Below are 10,989 nucleotides of genomic sequence, written 5' to 3' on the forward strand. Positions count from 1 at the left end.
AGTCTTCATTAAAATTATAAAACATTTTATAGCAAACATATATTAATAAAATGGATAGGACTTTTAAAAAATTAGTTACTATATCTATGCATCCATATTAATTATTGCCAGGGTATGACAGGCTTAACATCAGCTTTCTTCATGTTTTTATATTTTTAAGATATAAAGGATTACAAACTTGCTCACGTAAATGGGATGGGAATGGAAATTTTGTTAATCAATGTAACCCAATTCTCTGAACTCCTTTCAAGTTAATTGATGCAAATCACAACAATCTATTAGAAAAATTTATTTTAATGATTTATAAGGTGTACATCTTCCTCAGTTTTGTTCAAAATAAAGTATTGGAAGCCATCTGCCTTGCCAAAGTATGCATTGCCCAGTTAATAAAATAATTGACTTTATCAATATGTATACTAATATTTGGAATTGTTCCTTTATTTAGTGCTCTGAAAGTTTTTATACCCTGAGATTTTGCACATAATTAAGATTCAGAATGGGCGAGAAGTATACATTTCTTTAGTAAAGAAGGGGAAAGGACTAGAGTGAAAGGGGACTTGTTAACCACAGATACTTTTTAAGACAGTTCAGAGTTAGGGAAAAGTACATATGGAAGTTGAGGACCTGCAAATGGATTCCCTTAAAACTACCATTGCCTACACACTCCTTGAAAACTCTTCATGATATAGGCCACAGTTTTAAGACTGTTATTCTACAGCATTTAGCATACCTCTGTGTTTGCCAAGTACTCCAAAAGAAGTAAATGAATGCCTATGTTTATTAGAATTGTAGAATGGAAGTGTTACTACTAGAATCCTTGTGTTGATGAGTCATCATCATCAAGGTGGGCTAGACACCCCATCTTCATCACAACCATTTACATTCAAGGTTATTATTTATATGTGAGTGCTTATTCTTGTAATATAATTAGTTGATTTCTGGTTGTTCATATATCCTTTGTTCTTTTCTTTCTCTCTTATTATCATTGCGGTTTGGTGTTTTTTATAATGGTGACATTTAAGTCCTTTCTTGCCCTTATTTGTGTATTTGCTCTACCAGTGGGTTTTATACGTTCATGTGCTTTCATGATGGTAGATATTTTCCTTTTGCTGCCAGGTGTAGGACTCCCTTAAGCATTTCTTGTAGGGCTGGTCTAATAGTGATGAATTCCCTCAGTTTTTGCTTGTCTGGGGAAGACTTTATTTCTCCTTTATTTATGAAGGATAACTTTGCTAGATATAGTATCCTTGGCTGGAAGTTTTTTTCTTTCAGCAATTTTAATATGTCATTCCATTATTTCCTGTGTTTATTTGGAGGTATCACATTTCATTGCTTTTTCATGTTTCTTAATGTCCTTTCATTGATATCTGTACATCTGGTATAACGGTCACCTCTTTCAATTTTTTGGATTTGCTTTCATAAGAAAGAACTTTTACTGAAGATGTATCTATGGTGTTGGTTGGGTAGGACACTTTGGCTTTGATTCTGGGTGCATGTAGTAGGGTATTCTCTCTATGATTTCTTCCACTGTAAACAACATCAGTAGTGTCTGTGATTTTCTCAGTGGCTTAAGATGTGGCTGTTAGTGGAGGCTGTGATGAAGTTTTTCTGGAGACAGGAATGCCATGTGTGCCAGTCCTTGGGCCCCAGTTGTGGCAGTGGTGGGCTAAGCATGCGTGTTTTGGGGCCACAGGGCAATGTACACTGGCACTGGTCTTAGAGGGTCCAGGCAGGCTGATTCTTGGGCTCCAGGTGGCTTGTTTGGATGCTAGCAGTGGAAGTGGTGGACCAGGTAGCTGGGGGATTTCTCGGGCCCCTCGGCAATGTGCATGGCATGGATGATGACAGTAGCAATGGTGTGACAACCCTCTGACTTTCAAGCCAGCTGCACTGATGTTGGTGGCTGCAAAGGGCTGGGTGGGCCAGTCCCCAGGCCAGCAATTGGCATATGCAGGTGGGTGCCAGGTGTGGTGGTAATGACAGGCTGGCGGGCCCATCCTCAGTCCCTGGGAGGAGTGCTCAGGTGCCAACAGTGGTGGCTGGGTTCAGGCAATTCCTAGGCCTCTGGATGGCATGCTTGGTCACTAAGTGGATGTAGAGCCAGGCTGTCAGGGTCTTTCCTCAGGCCCTCTGGTGGTACTTGTGGATATTGACTGTGTTAGGCAGGGGTGGAATGAACCCTAGTCCCCTGGCAGAATGCTCAGATGGAGACAGCAACAGTTGCACTGCAGCCCTCCTGTTGGGGAGATCAAGGTTGCTTTCAGTGGTAGTAGCAATTTACAGGTGGCTGTGGAGTGTGTCCTTGGGCTCCAGGTGGCAGCTGAAGGCAAGGTAACCTGTCCTCAGAGTCACTGCCATTCAGTCATGCTTCAACCCTGGCAGCAGCACTGGCTGCTGGTGGGGAAGTCTGTCCTCAGGGTATGTAAATGCCTTGTGGCAGGGTCACTGCCAGTGGCTTGTGCTTTGGCCCTGACAGCAGCAGCCAGCAGTGGCAGTGGCTGTGGGAGGGGGATATCAATGGGGCTCCCAGAATGTGGAGATGCAGGGGCTATTGGGTGCCAGGGTAGGATGCAGTCTGGTGGAGACTGGGCTCTCAAAATGGACCCACACTGTATCTGCTTGGTACTTGGGTGGGGTGTGAGACCCAGTGTGAGCTCCCTCTCTGGAGCAATGCCATCATGCAGTCTCCAGGCAGCTCCCTATGTTAGTCTCAGGGCCCAAAAGGGTCACAGGATTCTCTTATAGCTAGGATTGCAGGAATCCTTGATGGGAATGTGGCTTCTGGGGGGGTCTCTCACTTACCATTATCTCACATTGGGGAGCCTCTTCAGGCTCCTAGCCAATCCTGGCCAAGTAGGCTGCCTCGCTTCCCTCTCCTTCCTTGCCTTAGGTGTTTTCTGTTACTTCTCTGTTGAATTCCAGTGTTCTCTCTTAGATGATCTGTTCTAAGTGTGATTATCTACTTACTGCTTTGGTTCATTTTGGAAGAGGCAAGTAGAAGATGCCTCTAGTCAGCCATCTTGAACAGATTTGCTAGAAGACCAAGTTGTTGTAACATCTTTATGGGTAGATGTGGCTAAAGAGATGAAATTTGTTCCTGTCTTAGTTGGTTCAGGATGCTGTAACAAATTACCACAGATTTGGTGGCTTATAAACAACAGAAGTTTATTTTTTCACGGTTCTGGAGGCTGGAAAGTCCAAGAACAAGGTGCCAGTCGATTCATTGTCTGGTGAGGGCCTGCTTCATGCTTCAAAGACTGTGCTTTCTAGCTGTTTCCTCATGTGGTAGAAGGGATGAGGGAGCTCTCTGGGATCTCTTTTATAAGGGCGCTAAACCCATTCCTGAGGGATCCACCCTCATGACTTAGTCACCTCCCAAAGAAAGGCCCCACTTCCAAATACCATCACATTGAGGATTAGGTTTCAACATATAAATTTTGGAAGGACACAAACATTGGAAGGACACAGACAGTGCTATCTTTTAATGTCCAGCTTTTTACCAAGACCTCCTTATTAGTTTCTCAGCTATTTTCATCTTTATAGGAGATGCTAATAAGTGTTTTTATGTTTTGAGTATTGATTCCTGTAGTGGACTGAATGGTGGCCCTCAAAACGATCTGTCAGTGTCCTAATCCCTGGATCCTGCGAATGTTACCTTATTTGGAAAAAGACCCTTTTCAGATGTAATTAAATTAAGGATCTAAAAATTTAAGAGGCCACCCTGAATTGTCCAGGTGGACCCTAAATGTCATCACACATGTCTTTATAAGAAAGAAGCAAAGGAAGATTACAGATACACAGAGAAAAACAGGCATGCAGAGGAGAAGGCAATGTGAAGATGGAGCAGAGAGAGATGCTGCCACAAGCCAATGTCAATAACCACCAGAAGCTGTAAGGAATGGTTTCTCCCCACAGCCTCCAGTGGGAGGTACAGTCCTGCTAACACCATAATTTTATACGTCTTGTCTCTTGAACTTTCAGAGAATAAATCGCTGTAGTTTTATGCCACCACCTGTGTGGTAGTTTGTTACGGCAGCCATAGGAAACTGACATAATTATTAATGTGTTTTAAATTTACAATGCTTTGAGGATACAGGCCCAATACTAAGTATCTAGCTTCTTTGTCAACTAGCTTGAATTTGGTTTATCATGGAGGAGTTGGCCATTTGTGTTAATTACTTGCTTAACTAGTAGTTTTGCCAAAAGCAATTATCATTTTTCCCATTCATTTTTTATTTGTATATATCTATGGGGTACAAGTGCAATTTTGTTACATTGATATATTGCATTGTGGTGAAGTCAAGGCCTTCAGTGCATCCATCACTGACGCAACACATTGTACCCACCAAACAACCTTCCACCTCTCCAAGTCTCCATTATCCATCATTACACACTCTGCTTCCATGTGTACACATTATTTAGCTCCCACTTTTAAGTGAGAACATGTGGTATTTGTTTTTCTGTGTCTGAGTTGTTTCACTTAAGATAATGGCTTCCAGTTCTATCCATGTTGCTGCAAAAGACATGATTTCATTCTTTTTTTACAGCTTGATAGTATTCTATTGTGTATATATACCACATTTTCTCTATCCAGTCCTGCGTTAATAGACACTTAAGTTGATTCCATATCTTTTCTATTGTGAGTAGTGCAGCAATAAACACAGAAGTGTAGGTATCTTTTTTATATATTATTTTCTTTTCCTTTGCATAGATATGCAGAAGTAGAATTGCTGGTAGTTCTATTTTTAGTTCTTTGAGAAATCTCCATAGAGGTTGCACTAATTTACATTCCCACCAACAGTGTATAAGAGTTCCCTTTTCTCAGCATCTTCTCCAACATCTGTGTTTTTTTTTGTCTTTTTAATAGCTATTCTGATTGATGTAAGATGCTATCTCATTGTGATTTTAATTTGCATTTCTCTGTTTAGTGATGTTGAACATTTTTTCATATGCTTGTTGCCCATTTGTTTGTCTTCTTTTGAAAAATATCTATTCATGCGCCTAGCCCACTTTTTAATGTGGTTAATTGTGGGTTTTTTTATTGAGTTGGTTGAGGTCCTTGTAAATTTTGGATATTAGTCCCCTGTCAGATATACAGTTTGCAGATATTTTCTCCCATTCTGCAGGTTGTCTGTTCACTCTATTCATTATTTCTTTTGCTGTGAAGAAGCTTTGTTGTTTAATTAAGTCCCATTTGTCTATTATTGTTTTTGTTGCCTGTGCCTTTTTGCATGTTAATATTTTATTAATAACCATTAAGTATAAAAATTTTAACACAGGAATAAATGATATATTCACTCTCTCATATTACTTTACTGATAAACTATGGAAAATGTTTTGTGAGGTCCCTAAGACCATCACCAGATTTGGTGGTTTACTAGGAGGACTCACAGGACTTAAAATATAGTTATACTCTCAGCTATGATTTATTACAGTGAAAGGATACAAAGTGAATTAGTAAAAGAGAAGGCCCATGGGATAAAATCCAAAGGAAACCAGACATAAGCTTCTGAGAGTCCTCTTCCCTGTATAGTCCCACAGGACTTGATTAATTCCTACAGCAATGAATTGTGATGACATGTCTACAAGAAGCTCACTAAAGACTCAGACCCCCCAGTATTTATTGGGGTCTAGTCATATATTGCCTATGCTTTTGAGGTCTTAGTAATGAATTCTTTGCCTAGACCAATGTCCAGAAGAATTTTCCCTTGGTTTTCTTCTGGTATTTTTATAGTTTCAGGTCATACATTTAAGTCTTTAATCCATCTTGAGTTTATTTTTGGTGAGAGAGAGGGGTCCAGTTTAATTGGTGAGAGAGTGGGGTCCAGTTTAATTCTTTTGCATGTGGCAATCCAATTTTCCCAGCACCATTTATTGAAAAGGGTGTTCTTTCCCCAGTGTATGTTCTTGTCTACTTTTTTAAAGATCAGTTGACTATAAACATGTGGCTTTATTTATAAATAAATAAAAAATGAGTTCTGTATTCTGTTCCCTTGAGCTATGTGTCTATTTTTATCAATATACCAGTACCATGCTGTTTTGATTACTGTAGCCTTACAGTATAATTTGAAGTCAGGCAATGTGATGCCTCCAGTTTTGTCCTTTTTGTGTAGGATTGCTTTGGCTATTTGGGCTCTTTTTTTAGTTCCATTTGAACTTTGGAATTGTTTTTTCTAATTCTGTAAAAAATGATGTTGGTATTTTGATAGGGATTGTGTCAAACCTGTAAATTGCTTTAGGCAGTATGGTCATTTTAAAATTAGTTCTTCTAATCCACGAGCATGTGATGTTTTTCTGCTTATTTGTTTGTGTCATCCGTAACTTCTTTCATCAGTTTTGTAGTTTTCCTTGTAGAGATCTTTCACCTCTTTGGTTAAATACATTCCTAGGTATTTTATTTTTTGCAGCTATTGCAAATGGGATTTCCTTCTTGATTTGGTCCTTAGCTGGATCGTAGTTGGTGTATAGGGATGCTACTGATTTCTGCATGTTAATTTTGTATCCTGAAACTTTACTGAATTCATTTATCAAGTCTAAGAGTTTTTGGTGAAGTCTTTAGTGTTTTCTAGATATAAGATCATATCATCAGTGAACGGACAACTTGACTTCCTCTTTTCCAATTTGAATGCCTTTTACTTTTTTCTCTTGCCTAAATTATCATTTTTTAAATAGATAAGGACATATTTTTTAACCACAGAAGAAAAATCACACCTACAGAATAATCATAACTTTGAATGTTATTAGCAGGGAGGGTATTTGTCTATGGGAAAGGAAAAGAAAATTAGTAAATAAGCAGTCCAGACCAGACATGAGCTGTATATCAGTGATTATAAGGCAAATAAATAATTCAGCCTTAGAATTGATCAATTTAGTTAGAAGGAGAAAGAGTCAGGTAAGCCTCTAACTAGATTGCCTGACCATTTAGTTGACTAAAGAGTCATTTAATGAGATAAGTGAGATAAATATTTATGTTCAGCTAGTGTCTGACATAGTATGCGCTCAAAATTTAATTTTATATTATATTATCATTACTATTACTATTTTTATTAATTTTTAACATTGAGTTGACATAGGATACCTTTTAAGAGCTATGAAGAGGGTGTTACAATCTATGCACACTGCTACCTTGAAAATGTGCTTGCCAATAGGCCCTTATAATTGAGGTAGAAAGACAAAGTATATTGGGTTTGATTATAAAGTAATAAATATTTGCTTTAAAAATCATTAGTTACATATTGTTTCCTTCCAAATTGGTGATTTTAGGAAACTTATATTATTTTCATAAAACTGCTACTACTTAAAAGTGTTTTTAGAACTCTTTGAGATTATCTCCAGAGTCTGCAGTTTGTTGCTCAGAATCTACTTTGAGATGACAGGTCTTTATCCTTTGAGGGTGGAGCAGCTACGTCATTTGGAACCAAGTTCATGATTTCTAGGCTAAATTCTTTTTTTTTTTTTTTTTTTTACCTGGAAAGTTTTTAATACAAAGCCAAAATCTCTCTCTATGACTTCAACCCACAGAGCATTTACTTACGTTATGATCCTTTGCTTTACTACAAGACTCCATGCCAGATTGCTTTAAAGGATGAATTTGCTCTAGGTGGAGAAAGACAGAAGGGGAACATGCTTCTGTGCTAAAGTACCAGGCAAAGAGAAAATAGAATCTCTTAAAGATACTTCTCAAAATGGGCCAACCTCACACTGACACACACACACACACACACACACACACACACACACACACTCAGCAGCACATTTTTATTAGATGGAGGGTAACTAGGGGGGTGGTAACAACTGGCAAGCACAGCCATGCCACAGAGGAGAGAAGGCATTCCTGGCTGTAGGAATAGGAAATTATGAAATCCAAGGGTCAAGGTCTCCTGCTTAACTCTGACTACCCAGGAAGGTCCTCTCCTTGGCACCCAATATGACCAGTGCTGGCATATTGCAGGTCTGTAATAGCTAGTTCAATTTGGCCAACAGTTCTTCCAGTTCTGGCCGAGCTTTGAACCTTCCCTTGAAGTCTTCTTCAGTGTACTCCCTCACTGACAATCTGACTCCTTCAGGAAGATTGCTTTGGATTATTTCCAAGAAAATCTCTGCAAACGTAGCACTCAAACCGCTGATCTGAACCACTCGCTCATGAGTGGTAAGGACTGAGTCCAGGACCATTTTGCTGCCTTGATCTGGCAGCCGCATCACCTCCATGGTTTTGGTAGGCATCGCATAACTTTCTTCAACTTTAACGGAGAGATCGTTGCAGAGGTTGTGAACATATTGGGCATAACTCTCTGCCAGGGTCATGTCATAAGCAGTCAGGTGAATGTTTAAAACACCATATTCATAATCTGTCCCCAAATTAATGGCTTTCACTTCTACTTTTCCCCTCTTCTTCTTGGGCTCTTGTGCTTTAATTAAGTGCTGGTATCTTCCAATGCCATGGGTGGGCTTTGACCTGTAGTGCCGACTGGTACTCAGTAGAATGCCACCTGAAGAATAGATGGGATTCTCTCTTGAAGTTCTAAACCTTAAGAAGGAAAAGCCTTGCTTAAAAATGATATCGTTCCTCAGGCACAGCACCTTTTCCAGGGTTCGGCTCATCCTTTGCTGCTGCAACCTCTAACTGTGCAAATCGAAGGTCCGCCACACCAGCTGCGGTCCCTGGGCGTCTGAAAACACTGACGGAACGGCCTTGATCTGGTCCAGTAACGATATCCGACCGAGACTCACTCAACTCCCACAGCACCTTGGTTCCCTAAATTCTTTAAAAAATAGAACAGAACACTTGTATATATGCAGGTACTTGCATTTGTTTTCTTTTTATGGGGGATGGGGAACTACATCTATTTTATTATTAAGGAATCCACTTCTATGATTGTCATGAAGCCCAGCCTGAGTTAACAGTAGTAAGTTCTGGAGTTAACTACATCCTGCTCTGAATTTGCTGGTTTCAATCCCTGTCTTCTGTCTTGACCTCAGCTGAAACCCCAGACTCATGAGGCCTCAATCCCTGCCCTCTTATTCTTGGCAAATGGCAAAGCCAACTACATAGGAGGCTTTTTCAGAGGAAAAAATGACTTTGTCTTCCTAGAAGATAAACCTTCCACTTTGCTTTATGAGGCAGATAGCAGCCCCAGACCACGGACAGGCTGGGGCCTATACAGGCCTTAGTAGGTTTGTTTTCTAAAGATAAATTCATTTTAATTACTTTATGGGAACACTATATATATATATCTACATTGAAATGGGACATTCTGAATTTTCTAGTTCCATCCTCCTCACCTAGTACGGGATCCTTGCCTCCAACAGTTCTGATGAAAACAGCTGATTACTTTGTAAGACATATTAGTCCATTGTTAACCAGTTATATTGTTAGAAAAACTTTTTATAATTAAATGAGACAAGATGTTGGCAGGTGCCCAATCTGGTACATGGAACTATAGTAAATGCATGATAAATGTGTATAACCTGTTTATGTAGCTTTAAAATGCACTTCCTTCAAACTCTACCTTCTGGAGCAACAAAGGTTAATTCTTAATTCTTCTTCTATATAACAAAGCTTTAATTATTTAAAAATATATTTACTTGATGTATCCCCAAAATATCTCTCCTCCAGGCCAAACACCCTCAGGTCCCTCTGTCATCCTTACATGTCAGGATTTCTGGACAGGATACACTTGAAACAGGTAATAATACAAGATGGTGTTATCATAAGGGAGAAATGAGAGGTACCAAAAACTAGTAAATAGTCCATAGGTAGGATATACATAGACCTGAATGATCTTGAGAAGATTTTGTGGTGGGGTGGAATTTATACTGGGCCTGAAAATTTAAGTGGAATTTGGGTAGACTGAAAACAGATTGGAGTACATCCCTTCAGTGAGGCGAGGGGGCTTTTGAACTTGTCCTGTACAGTGATGGGTATGTTTATTATTTGTTCTATCTTCTTGGAGTAGAGGGTTTGAAAACAAACCCTAAATGAAAGGGAGGGAGACAAAATTGAAGATGGTCTCACCCTTTAAAGCTGGGCTCTTTGGCAAGCAGCTGTAGCAATTGAGGGTGGCTGGGAGGAGAACCAGTGGTTTCTGGCAAAGTAGAGCCTTTAGCTTTGGGAAAGGAGATACTAATTACAATGGATGCTAATTGTTTCTATTTGAAAATTCTTGTGGTGGTTTTTCTGAAAACACTTATATTAAGTAAGCATTAGGTGAGTAACTAAAATTGCTGCTGGTAACCAGTAAAGAATCTTCTTTACTACTAGTGTGGAAAGACTCAGTTGCATAAGGAAATTAGCTTGATACCTCCTCTTCTATTATACTATTCTTGGGAACTAATAAATGGGAATGTTTTAAGAGAGAAGGTTATAATTAGGGCTTAGGGGGTTTGGTGTGTAGTTTTTTCCTCTTCGGATTTTTATGTTTATTTTTAAGGGAAGGAGGAAAGACTCAATTTTTGTCAGTGGTCAGAAAACTCACCATATACATTGTCCACTTTAATTATTGAATTATATCACAAGTAGGTTTGTATGATATTAAAATAGCACTGTGTATACTGGGAGCAGTAGAACTTGGTTCACTTTTTACTTGACTGGCCACATACTGTATATACTTAGCATATACACTCTCCCTTTCTTGCTTGCTCATTATCCCCTTTGCCGGCAGCCCCTCCGTATACCTTGAGCTCTTGATCTGTATCTATTATACACCAACATGCTTGAATGTTTTGATTGGGGTTTCTAGTCCCCACCCCAAACAAGGACATGCAATGTGAGTTATTTGAACAGTGTTTCATTGGAGACCTTGTCTTTTTTTTTGGAAACAGCTCCTTTATTCTTGTTTATTTTTGAGCCATGTGTATCCTCATAGTAGATTGTCCATTTGCTGAAGGGGGAAACAAGGCAAGGAGTGTGAATATTTTATTCCATAGAGAGGATCCAAATGTCATTCTGAAGTAGGCATTGAACACCTACTATGTAAGAGTGATCTGTAA

At 39.3% G+C, this 10,989-nt stretch overlaps 1 protein-coding gene and 1 pseudogene across 2 annotated transcripts in view; one reads left to right on the forward strand and one right to left on the reverse strand.

The window, feature by feature from the left end:
• The window catches only part of KIAA2022 (KIAA2022 ortholog), a 123,111-nt gene that overhangs the window by 43,647 nt on the left and 68,475 nt on the right, over nt 1–10,989 (forward strand). The gene's annotated exons all lie outside the window — the stretch shown is intronic.
• Nucleotides 7,733–8,714, reverse strand: LOC105826164 (annotated as a pseudogene). The gene has a single exon (XR_001138299.1). The product of XR_001138299.1 is annotated as a 39S ribosomal protein L48, mitochondrial pseudogene (transcript).

This window comes from Propithecus coquereli, unplaced genomic scaffold (assembly GCF_000956105.1).
Source record: "Propithecus coquereli isolate 6110/MARCELLA unplaced genomic scaffold, Pcoq_1.0 Scaffold86, whole genome shotgun sequence".
NCBI lineage: Eukaryota > Metazoa > Chordata > Mammalia > Primates > Indriidae > Propithecus > Propithecus coquereli.